At 40.4% G+C, this 17,193-nt stretch overlaps 1 long non-coding RNA gene across 1 annotated transcript; it reads left to right on the top strand.

Moving 5' to 3' along the window:
• The first annotated feature begins 6,727 nt into the window (after nt 1-6,727).
• Nucleotides 6,728-7,544, top strand: LOC149683806 (uncharacterized). Its single transcript, XR_016384216.1, has 3 exons — nt 6,728-6,838; nt 6,980-7,197; nt 7,321-7,544. It is a non-coding gene; the product is annotated as an uncharacterized LOC149683806 (long non-coding RNA).
• The last annotated feature ends 9,649 nt before the right edge of the window (nt 7,545-17,193 follow it).

Here is a 17,193-nt window from a genome sequence, read left to right as displayed (position 1 = left end):
TCGGACCAGGCTGTGGTGAGACAGGACCGTGATCGTCGTAAGGACCAGTATGAACCGTGACACGTGGACGAAGTGATGCGGGAGGCGTCTTCGCTGGAGCAGTTGGACGAGGAGGGCTAGGACTGGCACAGGCCAAGTCTTTTAACGTGTAGCATTGTGGACTGGTATAAGGCGACTCTTGTTGAAGTGTGGGCTCATCAGGAACGCCTTCTGACTCAGGTTCTGAGTCAGTCGGGTGCAATGCTCCTGAAGGCGGATCTTCTTGGTCGGGTTCTTGTGTAGATAACGGCAAGAACTGATCGGTTGTTCTATATAGCTTGAGATGAGCTATATGTTCCAATGATCGTTTATCAGTAGCCACTTCCTCCAGTACGTAGCGTAATTCATCCAACCGCTCGATGACGCGATATGGTCCATCCCATTTGGGAGCTAACTTAGCTGAGAAATAAGAAGCACCATGGGACAGAGGGTGTGTGGTTTTCCATACAAACATGCCTACATCTAAGTCCCAATCTTCCCTACGCTGATTATAGTAGTGTCGTTGCTTAGCTTGCATACGATCTATATGAGTCCTAACGGCTTGAACATCGGCCTGTAACTGGGTAACTCTAGTCTCTAAATTCTCTCCAACCTGGGTTAAATCAGGAGGATGGAAGGCTCCAAAGCTATTTCCCAGGGTAAGCGAGCTTCTCTACCATGATTTAGATAGAACGAAGTGCGCCCTGTCGTTTCATGAGGTGTAGTGTTAAGAGAAAACTCCAAGAGATCAAGATTTCGATCCCAATTACGGTGTTCATTGCCTACATAAATACCTAGCATTATGCCTATGGATTTATTAACTCTTTCTGTAGCGTTTGTTTGAGGGTGATAGGGGGTAGTGTAGGTGCAAGTTATGTTGAAGAGCGAGCACGTATCCTTCCAAACCCGGGACACAAACTGCGTCCCGTTGTCAGAAAGTATAGCCTTAGGGGCTCTCCAACGCAGTATGAGACCCTTGAGAGTCTTACTGACTGCCTCAGCTGTAATATTCTTTAAAGGTATTAGACGCACAAAACGTGTGTAATAGTCCACATACACTAAAATATAACGATTATGTGTAGGACTTAGCGGTAAGGGACCCATGATATCTACGCCTACTAAATCCCAAGGTTGTTCAACAACAGTGGAATGCATTAAACCGGGTGTTTTACGGTTCCGTCCCTTATATTTCTGACACATTAAACACGTGGCAACAAATAAGGCGACGTCCTTACGTAGTGTAGGCCAATAATATCTGAATCTAACACGTTCATAAGTGCTATCTCTACCTCTATGTCCTGCAGTCATATGTGTGTGGTGTAGGTGCAACGCTTGTGGTCTTAAACTAGTAGGCAGGTATATTTTACGTGGCATGTTACCATACCGTCTCCTATAGACTAAACCATCAACGACTTCGAATAGGGGATTAATCCTATCGTTAATCTCTAAGTCTGTCTTTAAAGCTTGAATAGGGGGGTCCAATACTTGTTCACGCGCAATATCTTCTAAATTAAATGTATCCATGACAGGAGGCAAAGGAGGAGGAATAGCGTTTTGATTAGGTCTAGGCCTAAGTATTGCTCCTAACACATAGCTTTCGGAAGGAATATCTCTGGACAAAGCGTCCGCAACTACGTTTTCTACGCCCTTACGATATTGTACCTTAAATTTATAAGTCTGCAGATACATGATCCAACGTAATATGCGATATGAAGGGTCAGTGCGTGTGTACAGCCATTGTAGAGCTTTATGATCAGTGATCACTGTGAAGTCCTTCCCATCTAAGAAATGCTTAAATCGATTAATAGCCCAAAATACAGCTAAGCATTCTTTCTCATATGTGGAATAGTTCTTTTCCGCAGCATTAAGCAGGGTAGAAGCGTAAGCTATAGGGTATTCTACCTTTCCCTCTTTCTGACTAAGCTTAGCGCCAAAACCAATATTGCTAGCATCTGTGGTTAGGTACGTATGTTTACTGGGATCATAATGGTAAACAGGATGCTCATTTGCATGTACTATTGCTGATTTTAATTTTAAGAAGGCTTCTTCACATTGCTCACTCCAGACCCATTGGATGTTCTTACGCTTAAGACGGTATAAGGGAGCTACTATCTCCGCATAATGGGGTACAAACCTACTATGCCATCCCGTAAAGCCTAGGAAACGTGACAGAGACTTAACATCTGTTGGTCTAGGAAACTGCTTAATAGCTATGGTATTAGCCGGGTTTATATATATACCTGTACTATCTATTACATGACCTGAAATCAATGTAGACGGCTTTGCAAAGTGACACTTCGTTAAATTGAGGGTAAGACCAGCCTTAGTTAATTGTCTAAACACATATTCTAAAGCATTAAGGTGCTCTTTCCAAGTACGGGAAGTAATAATAAGATCATCTAAATAAACGAAAATAGTAAATTTAGATTTATCTCTAAACACCTCATCCATGGGTTTTTGGAAAATGGTGGGTGCATTGCACAAACCGAAGGGCATCACTACAAATTTGTACTTTCCAAAAGGGGAAGCAAAGGCAGTCTTGCAAATACTATCAGGATCCATAAGGACCTGAAAATACCCACTCATTAAGTCTAACGAAGTTATGTACTTTGGCTTATTTAGGCCTAACAAAATGTCTTCGACCTTAGGAAGAGGATAGGGATCAGGTTTAGTAACCTTATTAAGAGGTCTGTAATCAATACAGAATCTCCATCCACCTTCCTTTTTAGGTACGAGGCAGATTCCGGAGGACCAGGGGCTTCGGGAAGGACGTATTTGTCCTGTCTTCAACATTTTGTCTATGTGTTCCTTAGTGATTGCTCTTTTTGCTTCGGTGCATCGATAAGAAAGTATACTTATAGGCTTACTCTTTCCTGTATCTAAAGTATGTGTAGTCATGTGAGTACGACCTGGCTTAGCTGTAGTTACTGCGGGAAACTTCAACAGTAACTGTTTTAGTTCCTGGATTTGTATTGGTGTCATAGTACTTTCCGCTACTGCAGGACTTATGTCTTGCTGCTCACTAGTCGATTCAATGGTACCGGTAACAAATAATAGTGTTTACCTAACAAAGTTACCGTTACACTAGGGAAGTCTATGATAGCTAAATTTCTCATAAGGAAATCCGCGCCTAGAATGATCTCAAAGAACAGATCAGGGACAATGTGGAAATAGTGTGTGAATGAAGTTCCACAAATAGTGAATTCTAATTCTACACTACCACTAGTAAAGAATTACTGCCCGTTTGGCAAAAAGATGCAATCTTCGGTGTTTTATGGATATGTGTCAGGGTCTGTGTCATGAAGGTCCATGAGTATGTCTGAGTATGCCTTAGTTGATATAAAACTAGTATCAGAACCCTGATCTAATCTAGCTAGAATAATTCAAGTATGGGGAAATTTTAAAGGCAAGGCAATCGATAGGCTGGTATGAGGGGAAACACTAGAAGAACCTAAAATATAGGAATTAGGAGGGGTTTTAAAATTGCAAGAAAGGGACCCTCTTCTGTCCTTCTTGCTATCTAGTTTCCCTTCTTCTTCTTACTAGGTTTAGGAGAAACAGGCTTATTTCTCTTTGAATCCTGACTATTAGATCTAATATGTTCCGCCTTACCACATTTATGGCATACTAGCTTAGTACCGCTACTAGAATTAGACGTGGCTTGGGTAACCTAGCTGCGGTCATACTTCGAGAACTATTACTTCTGGAAGAACTAGAGGTTACTCTAGTTTGACAAGCCCTAAGTCGTGATTCTACTGTCTGAGCATGTAAGCTTAAATCAGAAATAGTATTATAATATCTTTGTAAATATAAACTAATGTCAGGACGTAAGTTTTCTTCTAACAAGGAAAGTAATTCTAACTCCCTGAAAGTATTACGTAAGGCAAAATTCATATTTTGCATACGTTCAATAAATTGAACCACACTTTCATCCTGACTTTGTTTAGTAGTAATTAATTCTGTCCTGATAAACCGTTGTTTATCTTCGGACATAAAGTAAGCCTGGATTCTTAGCTTAAAATTAAGTAAGGACATTTCCTCTTCAATCCTCTCCTGCCGATACCATACTCTTGCTCCATCCACCATTATAGTAGGCATTAATCGTAAAAGATCAATGTCATTTAAGGAATGTAGCATTTGAAAGCCGTCTAATTGATACAGGAAATTGACAGCTCCTGTGCAATTACCATTAAATCTAAAATCCGGTTTTAATATCCTAGCACCTTGTGACATGTTTGAAGCTATAGTAGCATTGTTCAAGGTACTGGAAACTACATAAGTTGACACTAGCTCTGTTAATTCAGTATGCTTAGTGTTTAACATGGCAATTGATGGATCTGGTGCCGGAACAATCAAAAATTGATTAATTGGGTGGAATTTATAGGTCCATAGGAAGCTACAGAACCCCGACCCGCTACTGGTAAAGTTCCTTGAGGAACAAAATGTGAAGGACCAAAAGTTGTTGGTTGGCCTAACACTTGAGGAAATGTTCGAAATTGGTGCTATGTTACCAAATGGATTTGTGGAAGGACAAATACTTGTGGTAACCACAGGTTGTTGTCCTACCACTGAAGTAGTACTGGTTATAGGCCTAGTGCTACCGTTCACTTAAGAGCTAGGCACACTAACATTGGCATGCGTATTAGTGGTAAGCCTTGGTTGTGAAGGCGCAACAGAAAAGGAGTTCTAACAAAGTGCATCTAGCGGCAATACGGTGAGGATCACGTGATCCAGCGCTAGCGCCTCTGATTGGCTAATCTATTTGAGCGACAAGCTCCCGCAGCCAACACGGGGGAAGCGTCCGAGTCGCTTTCCGTCTCCGGGGCTGCTTTGTTTTTCGTTTACGCCACATTTTATAACTGGTTCAAACTGGTTTACCGGAGGGGAAAAAGTCCGCACTAACCGATAAGCCTAAAAGTCCGATCCTAAAGACTACGGCTCTAAGCCTAGGCTATCCAATATCCTAAATTAAATGTAACCTAACCTAACACTCGAAATATTCGGGTCCTGGTATGCTCGCCAATTATTTCTCCTTTGTAACAGATTGGCTTAAAAAACTATGGTTAGCAGGTCAAGAAATAATTGAGACCAAAATTTAGATGACACATAATGATCTCTTTATTATCCAGGTTCGTTGGGTTAGTGGTAGTTATACATAGTAATAATTTTGGGGTTAGTTAAATAAAATAAATTTATGATAATGACTATTAACATATGTAGAGTGAAAGTAATTATGGGAAGCGCCAGCAGGGAATGTCCGTACTAAAGAATTGAAACACTTACAGAGATGTTGTTTAGAGCCATATAAACGGTACGCGACTATTAAACTAAGCAAAGCGCGGGAATTCACTGGTTGAAAAACAGAAGCAGTTAGAGGGTCGGGATGTCGACCTTCTATCTCTCTGATGACAGGTGTTAGTCGAACTCCTACTGACTAGCTTCTTAGTTTACTACTCCACGAACTAACCAACTAACTCAGTTCCCTAGGCTTTTCAGGCTATATATATACTTGTAGCTTATCTCTAGTTCCGCCAATCTCAACAAGGCGGCGCTAAAGTGGTTTAATAGAGGGCCCTCTAGCTAGAGACTCCATTTTATTAGAATGGATATTGGCCTAGGGTTAAGTTCATATGATTTGGACCCTGAATGGGTAAGTCTCTAAGAATTATGATGTTTGTGAAAGCCCAAATGTAGCTGTCCGCTACAACCTTCTCTTTACTTCTGTTCATTGAGCGCACCAGCGCTTTCCCTCTATCTTTCTCTCCAAATCGGCCCCTGTCTTCCCCTCTCCCTTAAATTTACCTTTACCTTCTCTCATTCAGAGGGCTAGCGCTTTACCTCTCTCCCTCCAAATCGTGCGTGCGTCCGGGAAAGGGAAAAAGCTTGGGGGCCTCTCTTATTTTTTAACGGAATTAAAATTCCGTGTAAAATTAAAAACGAAAGGCGAAAAATGCCTTGCCGAAGCTGTTAGTTTCTACTTCTTTCTATCCTCTTCGTTTAAAGTATGACCTGTGACGATATTTCATTCCCCCTTTCTTGTCTCCTTGCTGTTTACAGGAGTATGTCCTTTCAACGCCGTATTCACGTACCCGTAAACAGACTTTTGACCCCTATTTCTTATCCCATTTTTTCACGCAAAGACCGTATTCTGAGAGAGCGGTCGCTCTCTTAGATAAGACTACATACTGCTCTTAATGTATGAGGAGGGTTTTTTGTTTGGATGTAGTTTTTTTTGTATTGTATTAATTGTTTTGAAAAAATTCCATTGAACTAAAATTCGGACCCTTAATATGTGGTTAAAATTTCAAAGAGATCCCTTTATTAGTTTTTTTCATAGAAAATAAAGTTTCTAGGGGTGGTTTTCATTTCCATAAAAAAATTAAAACATTTTGGCAAAAAAGGGAAATTTTCCCATAGGAGTAACATGGGAAATGTTTGCTGTAATAGCGAAAGTTGCTCGACCATTTTTTGAAGAGTATTTATTCGGTAGGCCTGAAAATGGTTTTAAATGAAAGGTTGAACATTAAACTGGTGCCTTTCGAAGTTTTATTGAAAACAATTAATATTAAGCATTACTTTTTGTACTTTTAAGCACATACTTAAACTTACGACCTTTTATTCTGTTGGACTTACGTGGTTTAATCCTAGCTAAAATCATAGAGAAACGTACTGTTGGACTTACGCTCTTTTACCGCCAATAGAGCGACTGAGCGAAGATTTTTGTTTAGACAACGCGTGTGGCTATGTCGAGCTTAAGGCGAATTTTTTAACTTTTCACATAAAAGAAGGGGTTAATTCGTCCTCATTTTATTTTAATTTCGTAAGTTAAACCTTATTATAATTTAATACAAAAGAATTTAAATTTAGGATTTAGCCGATAATTTTTAAATTCACTGATTTCACTAAGCCTCGGTCAAAATTTAAATACAGCTGATTGTATAATAATAATAATAATGTTTAGAGACTAGAGACCAATTGGCCGTGTAGCGTACGTTTTAAGGTGTTTCACCTGGTGCCATCGGCCAACGATAGCCGCTAATTAGGTAATTTGTTTAAATTAAATCAATTTTTGTTGTTTAAAGTAGATTAATGCAAAAGACGCACAAGGGTTCGTTCCCTGGTTTCTCGACTGTTGCCACCAGCCAACAGTTACCGCTACGAAGATACGTTTTTTTACTGGTAAAATAAATGATAGATTCAATCACACTATCACTAAACCCTGTCACCAAATCATACAATATTTTTAAATGACGCTTTTCCAATAATTCTTATAGGATAACAATTTAAATTTTAATTATTTAGTGCTTATTCTAACATAACCTCAAAACAGTAAACAATGGCCATTTTTCCAACGATAACTGTGCAGATTATATTTGGTGCCACCGATAACCACTATGTAGATCATTTTATTGGTTTAAATTAATGGTAACATAATTGAATAATTAAATCACACGATCACTAAACCCTGTCAACAAACCAACCAATGTTTTTTATCCCGGCTCTTGCAATTATTATTATTAGGTAATAGTTACGTTTTTAATTACTATTTATAACCGCTATTTAGAATAAACCTTTTTGTTTAAATTAGATACATTTTTCATGTTTAAAGTAGATTAATGCAAACTACGCAGAAGGGATCATTCCCTGGTCTCTAAACTGGTGCCAGCAGCCAACGGATACCGCTACGAAGATACGTTTTTTTGCTGGTAAAATAAATGATAGATTCAATCACACTATCACTAAATCCAGTCACCAAATCAATATTTTTAATTCAGCCTCTTCCAAGCGCGAAATTACAAATTAAAGGGATGTACAGTGTGTTAATTAATTAAAATAAATTTTGGATAAATATGTAACACACTATCATTATTAAATTTCTGAAGAGAGGAATAAAAGGTTGAAATTAATTTTTTTTAAATTTAAAAAGCAAATTTGGCGCAGAAAAAAACCCAGCGCCAGAAGCCTTTCTTATAAAATTTTCACAAGATGATTCGTTCAAGAATGTCTAGAATTAAGTCGCATAGAAGTAATAAATATTTCACCTAAGTCAGCTGACTTGGCCAGGCAGGGCATAGCCCACTCAATCCATGCTCACGGACGCTGCTCTGCATCTTGCGTCGTGATCGAGTGGGCTATGGGCAGGGTAAACAAATACGGGGCTGCCAGGCTGTCTATTACACAACAATGATGAGCATTATCCTTTATGAGAAATGCTTCCTTGTCCAGTGTGGGAAATAAGGCAATGGCACAGGGCAAATGACCAGTTTAAAAATTAAACCACGGGACCACTAAGAAAATTCAAGGGTAACCAGAGTCAGGCATTAACTCAAAAAGTATAATTGTCCAATTCCTAAGTTTAGCAGACGACGTGACCTGGCCAATTATTATTATATTGCGCGAGCAGCAGCTGCAGCAGCTTGCGTCCATGAGCGCGGATCGAGTGGGCTATGCTGTCAGGCAGAAACTTTGCCTCAGTTAGACTGCTACAACGAAAACCGAAAACCAGTAACATAAGTCCAAGCCATCATCTGAAAGACTCAAAACGATGACTCTGATTCTTCTGAATTTGAAATATCAAAAATAAAAACAGCCCTCGAACAATGAAAAATGGAACAAATTGAAAAAGTAGAACGTTGACATGATATAGATACAATCCAGATAAATTCCAAAAAACTCGACGAAGTTGGAACCTCAAAAGTAGAGAAGTCTAAATTGAGCACGCGCGAAACTTAATATATCGTAACTAGTGGACTGTCTGATTAGAGAACTAAAATAAGGAAGTCTTAGACTTCTTATGGGAAAGCCAGGGGAATGTCTCATTACAAGATAAAACCAAGGAAGTCAGGGACTGATATAATGAATAAAATAAAAACCCATGACACCTACAATATCAAATAACAATACTATATAATGGATATCAGGTACTGAAATGTAGCGAAGCCAGCGGACAGTCCGCCGGCTTCTCTATATGAAGTCTCGCATTTTCAGTTTTAGACTGGTTATGAGAGAGTACACCGGCTTCTCTAGCCTATATTAAGTCTCGCATTTTCAGTTATAGTCTTGTTATGAGACAGTCCGCCGGCTTCTCTGTATGAAGTCTCGCATTTTCAGTTATAGTCTTGCTATGAGAAAGTCCGCCGCCTTCTCGCGCTTTCAGCTTTAGTCTGGTTATGAGAGAATACACCGGCTTCTCTAGCCTATATTAAGTCTCGCATTTTCAGTTATAGTCTTGCCATGAGACAGTCCGCCGGCTTCAATATTTTAAGTCTTGCATTTTCAGTTTTAGCCTTGTTATGAGTAGTAGGGACTACCTAGATATGCAGACATCCAAGATGGCCGCCACCCCAAGATGGCCGACCTCTCCTCATCCACCAAACCTGCAAACAAAGATTAAGCTAAATTCCTACCTGATCAACCCTACCTTCCAGCATGCTATGACTCTTTAGAGGGGTTTTACCCATTTTTCCCCCAAAACAAGCTGTAGTTCTTTTAATAAACCAGTCTAGTTATTTTGTAAGATTCTTGTTTGAATTTCCCGCCATAAAAAATAACCTTTAAAGTATGTCTGAGAAACAAAGACAAATATATAAATAAAGATTTTTTAATAACAAATACCAAATAATATATACAATAAAATAGAGAATAACAAGAATATAAATATAAACAAAAATTAAATTAAAACCAGAAATATTTACCGCTACTTTTACCGCTAATGTCTTTAAATCGAAATTTTGAAGGTAGTTGTTTTTATCTCTGGCGTAAAAAACATCTTGCTCAAAGTGACATTTTGATTTTCAAAACTTGATATTTTAGTCAAAATCTTAACTGAAAGCCGCTCTTTAAATCGTAATTAGCGCCGCGTTTTATTAACAATTTCACGACATCAACGCGGCATTCATTCTAGTGGGGCGTCGGCCACTAGCTTTTTTCAGGCACTCTGGTGGTACATGCCTCCATTGATTCATGAAGATCTTGGGCCTTTCGGCTCCGAATCCTATCCACGTTGATCGAGCGAACAGCTGTTAAGTTTGAGAAGGACATCGAAGTCAAGGCCTCACTGAAGAGAACGTGCTCCATTTGGTGCAGGGTACGCAGAACCTTATGCGGTGGCAGGGCTTGTCGGGTTGTACGGGCCATGTCCTATAAAATTCTTCGTTGACCCTTTACCTCCCGAAGGAAGTTACATCCGAGCCACTGTGGGGTCTGGTCGTCTTGTTCTGGTCTGGTTGTTTGAGCCAGAACTTCTCCTTCATTGCAGTGTCAGCCCGACCTTGCGAAAGAAATCGAACCACAACCAAAAGGCTTTGCTCGTGCATTCTAATGGCTGAGCCGACTTCACACAAATTTTACGCAACTTTCAAGAGACCAATGGAAAACACGTCAAATTAAGTCTTGCGGCGGAAGAAGTAGCAGGACTTAATTTAAACTCGATTTTCCTTCATTGCAATAGTCCGTTGTATGGACGCATATCACACTGCAATGAAGGGCGATTCATGAACCTCCTCAACATCATCCGTGACCAAATTTTCCGGATTTCTGACGTAAATCTCTTGCATTTGGTCACGAACTATGGCCGACGTTGAGTGGTGGGACGCGAAAAAAAAATGCGCCTTCACACAAATTTACGCAGCTTTTCGGTGCAATCAAATGTGGCAAAGCAGGGATTGTACTGAAAAGCTACGTAAATCTAGCCCATGAATCGAAATTGGTCCCTTTTCAGGCAATGCCCGAGAAGAGACAGTTGGCATAATCGAAATTGGTCCCTTTTCCGTTGGAAAATTGAGTTTGGTCTTTACTCACCCAACAAAAGCGGCACGAGTTAAAGCAAGACATCTTTAGTTGGACTTTTAAGAGCATAGCTGGGCAACTGATAACTTTCTCCGCGAAACACAGAGCTTATATACTAAATGACCGAGAGCAGATTTAATATTAAACAATTTCTCTAGATAAAAAAATTATTTTTTACCGACCACACCCTGTCGACCACACCCTGAAACGTACTATTAAAGCCCAACGTCTTATATAATAACCGCTTGAAAACAGGTTGAAACCGGCTCAATCTAACCAGGGCGTTGTCTTTTTTATTGGAATCGGGTAAGGTCAATTACCTAGCTACGTAGATTTTTTCAAGGGTAACGACTTTAAAAGTTTAAGAATTTTTTAAAGTTTTTTTGATGAAGATAAACGGCGTGTATTTTAAGATCGTCCATAGCTCAGTGGTTAAAGGCAGGGTCTACTAATGTAATACCTAAAAAGGTGGCAAGTTCAAATCCCGGCCAGTCTACCGAGCTATGGCCGATCTTTTTATGAAATTTATGTATAAAATAAGGTTTGTTTAAGAAGTTGGGGTTAGTTGATAAACAGGCGTTAGTCATGAATGACGACTTCTTTTTAACTTTAGCGTCTAATACGTGTTTAGATATATACCCAAACAATACCCAATCAAGTTTTAAAAATTATTTGCATCAACCTCTTAACTTGAGTAGCGATTATGAAGTTGGGTTGGCAGAAATCATATTTCCAAATCATTGGGTGAATATAAGCGAAGAGTTTAACAAGTTTGAAATTCAGGTTGTAAGTGACCCAAACCATGGCAACGATGCAGCTGTTAGAGAGCCTGTTGAATATCAAAAAATAGAGATACCTGTCAATCGTTATACCAAGACCAAAGAGTACGAACTACCCCAAAATTTTGTCGAGCTGTTAAATGATGATGTAAACAGTCATCCGTATTTAAAAGGCAAATTATCTTTTAAATTAGTCAATAAATATAAGGACGGGGCCCTGGGAAAACAGTTAGATACAAACTTTCCCGTTTACCTGCAAGTTTTAGGAGAGGAGAACATACGGTTCAAAATACCAGCTGATTCCCCCTTGACCACGCTATTTGAATTTAAAGAGAATAATTACGAAGATGTTCCATATATATCCAAATATCCTGTATCAAAGCATGCTAAAAATATAAGTTTAAATTACACTAATAATTACGTGGAAATCGAAATTGATAATGTTGGAGATAGTTTTAAAAAAAAATTTGACTACAAGTACATTCCTAAAGCTGCCATTAAACGTAAAACAAGCCACGAGGTTCCGTCGATAAGAAAAAAGCCCCAGCCAGAATATAGACCTGTACCGCCATCTATACCTATTTTACCGCGAACTACGCCTTTTCTTCCGATACCTATTGCTACGACTGAACCCGTAGTATTTGTACAACCACAGCCACCCAAAATAACCCCTCCTCCAAAACGAAAACCTTCACCACCACCCAAAATAACCCCTCCTCCAAAACGAAAACCTTCACCACCACCCAAAATAACCCCTCCTCCACCGCCCCCGAGACGCTCCTCTCCTCCACCACCCCCAAAACCTCCCTCTCCTCCACCGGCACCAGCACCACCAGCCCCGAAACAAACCCTACCACCGCCCCCGAAAACCTCTTCTCCGCCACCACCCCCAAAACCTCCCTCTCCTCCACCGGCACCAGCACCACCAGCCCCGAAACAAACCCTACCACCACCCCCGAGACGCTCCTCTCCTCCACCACCCCCGAAACCTCCCTCTCCTCCACCGGCACCAGCACCACCAGCCCCGAAACAAACCCTACCACCGCCCCCGAAAGCCTCTTCTCCGCCACCACCCCCAAAACCTCCCTCTCCTCCACCGGCACCAGCACCACCAGCCCCGAAACAAACCCTACCACCGCCCCCGAAAACCTCTTCTCCGCCACCACCCCCAAAACCCTCCACTCCACCCCTCGCCCCCTTTGAACCATTAACACCCACACCTTCGCCCACACCCCCCTCATCTCCAGAGCTACCCGTATTACCGACTCCCTCCCCACCACCGGTTGATGAAAAACCCTTGTTTCCGCAGCCGGTTGATCCGCCGAAAAAAAAGCCTGAACCAATTATTCCCGAAGAGCCTAAGCCTATTAACCCTGAAGATTATGACAATTACACAGTATTGTTCTTACCTCAAACTTTTAAAGCCAGTAAAACGCCAGAGAAAAACGCCGAAGGGCTTTATCGAGCCGTAGCCAACACTTTAGAAAAATTAGTATTTAAAAAAATTCAAGTAACATACCACACAGTAGATAATTGGGGGTATGCTATCGTGTATAATTTCAAAACACCAGAATGGGTGGAAATTAAATTTTCTCCCCAAGTAGCTAAATTGCTTGGCGCTGACCCCGATAGATATTACTCCGGAAAACACCAACTAGGACCCTTGAGCATGACGTTAGAAGAATATACTATAGACAAAGACAATGCATACATAGAATATCGAGTCAATAGAACCATAAAGCGCTATACCCCCTGGGAAGAACCCTGGCTTTATTTCTTTTTTAAAGTGTCAGGCGAGTTTAGATCGACAGATGATTATAAGATTTATGAAGAAATTGCCGAAAACCTCCAAATAACTGCGCGCAATTTTGACCCTTTAAGATTACATCAGGCCGAATTTAGCGTTATTAAGCAAGGAGCGGAGCATTATTTTAGAATCCATTGTCCGGCAAAAATTGAAATGCTCTTCCCAAAGGAATTGCGTGATATATTAAATTTAGAAGCTGAATACGTTGGTGGGACGTTTCTATCCACTAAACCTTTAGAGCGTAATTTTACGCATTTCAAAACAACTAATGACACATTTGTAAATTATCGCGTTCATGACTCACTAATGTATCTATTTACTAAGACTAGTGTCGCAAAAATCAAAATACCCGCGGGCGATTATATTTGCGATTTTACGGCAAGCGGGGCCGTAATTCCCTTCTCTTTACATTTAAAAATCATAAACCAGTTATTGGGGGTTCAAGAATATATGCCTCGCAAGTATTTTAAAATGTACATTCTCAAAAATGCTCTGGAAGATAGATTTTATGTTCGTATCGAAATAGAGCCAGGTGTTCGCGTCTCGGTAGCTGGACCAATGGCCAAGTTATTTAACATTCCCGAAGAGGGAGAATTTTTTCAACACAGTCATTCGGGAGTGGCTCTGGTAAATCCTCGATTAAGAATAATGACCCTGACAGCGGATAATAATTTTTGGACTAGCGAATACGATGTGGATAGATTTCCAGAAGACCCAAATATGGCTGACCAGCCGTCCCTACCCGGATATCAACAGGATAACCCTCAAGGCAAACGAGTTGACAATTTTGCATGTGAAATTCCTCCCGGGGTTTATTATTATATTAGCGATGTTTTAAGTGCCATGGGCGAAGCCATGTCCCCGGCGCATAGGAAAAGTCTAAAATTTACGCAGAATGTAGACGGAACCGTGACGGTTTCAAAACTGAACGATACGGTTTCCATTTTGTTTCCCAAAACAACACCCGGCCGAGGACTGGGACGATTGCTAGGTTTTAGTAGTAATCAGTTGGATCGGTATATCAATAACGAGACTTCGGAGTATCCCGCTGATATCATGAGAGGCGTCGATGCCATGTTTGTTTATACCAATATTATCCGTCAACAAGTAGTGGGTGGTGGTCAAGCTCCTCTGCTACGTTTCATAAAAATGCCGGCTTTTTCGCTGCTAGACGAGGAGAACCAGGAAATATTTAATAATATCGACTTTTATCCAATTTCAACCAGCGATATACAAGAAATTGAAATTGAATTGAAATCCGATTACGGGGAAAATATCCCGTTTAATTTAGGCAAAGTATATATTAAACTGTTTTTTAGGCGTCGACGTCAATAGCCCAGAAGCAATGGTACCTAATAGATACACTCTGTATTTCCAAAGAGGATCCTCCCTTCCGGCTTTACACGCGAACGTTTTCCAATCCGGAGGTCGTTTTAGTGTTGGCGGTATCTTTAATTCTTTATTGCGCAAAATTACACCCTTTATTAGGCCGGCCATTAGTACTTTAGCGTCCGAAGCTGTGGGGTTAACGAGTAGAGTAATTAGCGATGCACAAAACCCCGGAATATCACCTCGAGAATCGATTAAACGAAATGTCAAACAATCAATAAATTCCCTACTACATAAAGGCGTGGACCGGTTCGTCAACACTCAAAGCGGGACGGGCCGAAAACGAAAGAGGACTGCTAAAACAAGCCGGAGCAAACGTGTTAAGCAACGCACTAAACGCGATTTTCTAGACTAATCATGTCGACCTACGAAAGTGTTCTTTCCGACTTTGAAGTATTTGAAAAGCCAGTGGTGAATAATAATATTGTGGGGACTAAAACGACTGCTCATTATCCCATTGCTCCCCTAACTAATGCTAAATATGTAGAATTTATCATTCCTCCCTCTAACAATTATCATGATTTGACTAAAACTCTTTTGAGATTAAAATTTCGCGTTTTGCACGAGGACGGCACGGTCGTTCCAGATGCGGAAAAGAAAGTCTCGGTGACAAATTTAATAATTGCCTCGCTATTTTGTCAAGTAGAATTATTTCTTAATGGCGTCGCTGTCCAGCAACCAAATAATATGTACCCATACATGGCCTATTTTAAAATACTTTTAAATTATGGACAAACGGCGGCCAATTCCTGGTTAACTTCTATGTTATATTATTTGGATACCATTATTGATCCGGCGACGGCTTTAGCGGACGCCGATATCAACAAAGAAGATAATGGTATTGGTCGTCGCGCTAAACGCGTGGCCCAATCAAAGACGTGCGATGTAATTGGCGAATTATTTTTGGATATGTTCAAAACGCCCAAATTCTTACTAGATAATATCGAGGTGCGAATTAGACTTCATCGAAGCTCCGCGGATTTCGCTATTATTCACAATGAGCAGGGCAAAAAGTATAAGATTGATTTAACGGAATGCACCTTGTTTACGCGCGAAATTGAGGTTAATCCCGAACTGCAACTAGCGCACGCTCAGATGTTAAACTCGGGAATAAACGCTCGCTACGAAATAAACTCTATTGTTATGAAAAATTTCTTAATAACCACCGGAACGCAAGATTTTATTAGGGACAGCTTGTTTACGGGGCAATTACCCTCGCGAACTGTCGTGGCTTTCGTTACTAATAAAAAATTTGTAGGGGAAGCAACTTCTAACCCCCTGGATCTCCAACACTTCAAACTCGATTTCATGCAATTCTCTTTAAATTCGCAAAATTATCCCGATATCCCCTTTACGCCTAATTTTGCCGACGACCAGTACGTTAGATGTTACAATTCTTTATTCGAGGGTCTCGAGATATTAGGTCTTGACCGAGGAAATATAATTTCTTACGATTTATATAAGAAGGGCTTTTTTGTCGTTGTTTTTGATTTGAGTAGAGAACATCTCGCTTCGTTAGGTCTAAATTCCATGCCCCAGACTGGTAACTTGCGATTATCGTTAAGATTTAGCTCTCCGCTAACCGAAAACGTCACGTGCATTGTCATGGCCGAATTTCCAAACAACCAATTAATAATATCTAAAAACAGAGAAATTATTTATAATCACCCTAACGTATAAAAGACTAAAACTTTATAAATACAATATCAGTCGCGAGCCAAGATGCACCAAGTACACACCGTTACGCCAAAGCTCGACATTTGCGTCATTGAATCGATTGAACCTAAAATATTAATTCAAAGATCGGATACGCGTACAAAAACTATATTAAAACCTAACGCCTGGTACGCTTTGTTTCGGTTTCAAAATGAACTCACGTCCTTTTTTGACGGAAAAATACCTCGCTATCATATTTGGTTGCCCGTCAAAGAGCGCATCAAGCTGGAATGCTTCGTCAACTCGAAAGATGAACGTCTAATCGATCTTCGATACTATGAACGAGGCAGCGGCAGTCGTTATTTCCTCAACTTTAGCACCAGCGAAGGATTCAGCCTGAACAAAACAGGATGGCAGACATTGATCGACTTAAAGCCGTTGATTGACGAGGATCTCAAGGCTAAAGGGATAGCTGTCTGTCGCATGCGCGAATTAATTTTAAACGAGCTCACTACCACTTTGTTTGACGTCACTTCCACTTGCGCCAACGTCGAGTGTCGAAAACAAATATGCCACTCTCAAAGCTGCTCAGAATTTGACACAAATTTCAGCGATCGAGTCGAGCGTAATTTGCACGAAGCGCTGCCTCAACTGGATCGTGAGAAAATTTTGCATCAATTTGAGACCGACCATGGATGGATCGAGGATCAAGAGGATATTTACGCTTATTTTGTCAACAGTTTTGCCGATTTAAAG

Source organism: Phalangium opilio, unplaced genomic scaffold, assembly GCF_054372755.1.
Source record: "Phalangium opilio isolate 3A_F unplaced genomic scaffold, DU_Popi_V2 ptg000037l_1, whole genome shotgun sequence".
NCBI lineage: Eukaryota > Metazoa > Arthropoda > Arachnida > Opiliones > Phalangiidae > Phalangium > Phalangium opilio.
Note: the sequence above shows the minus strand (reverse complement) of the source record. Positions and strands in the feature narration are given on the sequence as shown.